Source organism: Oratosquilla oratoria, chromosome 39, assembly GCF_046742065.1.
Source record: "Oratosquilla oratoria isolate Oo_2021 chromosome 39, ASM4674206v1, whole genome shotgun sequence".
NCBI classification, from domain to species: domain Eukaryota; kingdom Metazoa; phylum Arthropoda; class Malacostraca; order Stomatopoda; family Squillidae; genus Oratosquilla; species Oratosquilla oratoria.
This window is the reverse complement of record NC_134815.1, coordinates 3,462,501-3,465,000: the sequence shown is the minus strand read 5'-3', so window position 1 is coordinate 3,465,000 and position 2,500 is coordinate 3,462,501. Positions and strand designations below refer to the sequence as shown.

Here is a 2,500-nt window from a genome sequence, read left to right as displayed (position 1 = left end):
GTGCGTTAGGTTGTGTGCTGCGAGGCTTGCTGCACCCACCTCGTTTTTCATTTCTTTCAGTCGCAGGTTAGGTGAACTTATTGAGTGGACGAATCCCCTACTAGGTGCATATAAACAAATATATGTAAATGTGTATATGCGTTTATACGGATATCCCTATATGCATATAGGTATTCATTATATATATATATATATATATAATATATACACACACACATATATATATATATACACACATATATATATATACACACATATATATATATACATACATATATGTATATATATATATACATACATATATGTATATATATATATGCATAAACACAAACAAGTATACGTGCATATGTATACTAACACATATACGCATAGATATATATATAACGACATGCGTATACAACATATGCTGACCTTTCGTTAGGGTTGACACTCTCGATGCGAGGTCTCTCTATCCGCATCTGTCGTTCTACAACAAGTCCTCTTCTATTACGTCCTCCAAGGTGGTACTGCACTACCTCTTCTCTCAATGGCCTCACGGATGTCGTCAGTACCTCTCTTTCTGGGCCTAATGGGAAGTCTTTGGCTCTCTAGTTCCCATTCAAGGGCCCTGCCCATCGATGGGTCCAGGTCTCCGTTTTACCGGGCCAGAATTTCTAGCCTATTGTTTTTCTATGATGTTTGATATAGATTCTACTCCTGATCTCTCGTTTCCTAGTTCCTAACTGTATCCCTTCGAGAGGCTCCTTGGATAAGTCTTGGTAGCCTCATCTCCATCGTTTGGATACAACTTTGGTTCTTGTGGAGAAAGTCCAAGTTTTGCAGTCGTAGAGCAATACGAGTATAATAATTATCGAGTAGACTACATCCTTGACTTGAGGTGTCATTTTCCGTTCACACATGAGTGGATAGAGAAGTGTAAGACTGATGTTCCTTTCAGTTTTGTGATGATTTCTTCCCCAATACGTCTTCTCTGCTCGACTTCCAGGTACTTAAACTTACTAGCTTGTGGTAGTTGTTCATATTTAAGACTGAGTTGCCAAGATTGTTGTTGTCTATCAACTACCGTAACCTCACTTTTGCTCATGCTGAAACTATCAGTTGCTTTAAGAAACGATTAGGTAACTTTATGGATGGGGATGACAGGTGGTGTTAGATACGGAGCTGCCTAGTGTAGGCCTTATGGTCTCTTGCGGTCTCCTTCATTCTTGTGTACTTATGTACATCTTATGTCTTATGTAGGTCAGGGCTCTCCAATGATGTCCTCCAGATCTCGAAGTTCTCCCTCAGCTCCTCCAGTGACCAGACAATTTCACTATATCTCCCTCATGACGGAATCCGTCATTAACACATAGAACAACGGTGACAAGATACTACCCTGCCGTACACCCGTTGTTATGTCGAACCACAGGGTATTCTTGTACTGTGATGCAACAGTGCTCTGGCATATTTCCTATGTGGCTTTGTTGTTTCTAATTACCTTCATGGGGGGATGGCATAATAGGGGTTGGCTAACACTTCCCAAAGCTTCTGTCGTGGTGCTCTATCAAAGGCCTTTTGCAGATCTATGAAGACAGTGGCTAGGGTTTTGTTCCACTCCCGTCTTTTGTCGATGGTGTTGCCAGAATATATAAAGGGCTGTAGTAGGTTGCAAAGGGTTGTAATGGATCTGTTATTTGCCCGGCAGTTGTTCATGACACTGGTCAGTAAAGAATTCGTCCCAAGAAAAAGGACACATAGAATAAATGTTCTAGCGGCATGATGACAGGAAAAACGTGTATGATGGACAAATTCCGAAGACATAGCAACAAACTTAAGAACATAGCAAGAAGTACCAAATTCACATACTGTCAGTTTTTATTTTATTTTATTTGTTGTTTTACAAATCTATTGCATCTTGTGTGTATATATATATATATATATATATATATATATATATATATATGTATATATATATATGACTAATGTTAATATAATACCGCGTGGATCGATTTTATTGTTGACCGATATTATTACTCACAATACTGCGTGGATCGATTTTCTCGACACTTTTCCTAGAACCCGGGCAAATTGGGGCCGAATGGCGTGAATCTATCCCGGTTTCCTTGACTGGTGAGGCATTGATGCTGATACAACCATGTCTTTCAGCATGGCTGCATCTATATATGTATATATACATATGTAGGTACATATGATTGTATGTATATGTAAATACAGTAGTAGTCGATAAGAAGACTTCCTTAATATAGAATTGATAAATATGCGCTGAATGGCCTTATGGCTCCTGCGCATGGCTAAAAGCCATAAATCTTATAAATCAATCAATCAATCAATCAATCCAGCCTTAACATACGAATTTATCCTTTCGCTTCTCTGTTTCCATTGCACTAAAACTCCGTTGGTTTCCTCTGTGATTAGGGTACTCCCCACGTGCCATCCCGGATGCATCGCCGGATTCCCTTATTTTTTTCCACTACCGCAAACTTTTCCTTTGTTGTTCTGC

The 2,500-nt window shown here is 39.3% G+C and overlaps 1 protein-coding gene across 4 annotated transcripts in view; it reads left to right on the top strand.

The window, feature by feature from the left end:
- Positions 1-2,500, top strand: part of Mip (Myoinhibiting peptide precursor) — a 355,890-nt gene that overhangs the window by 54,554 nt on the left and 298,836 nt on the right. The gene's annotated exons all lie outside the window — the stretch shown is intronic.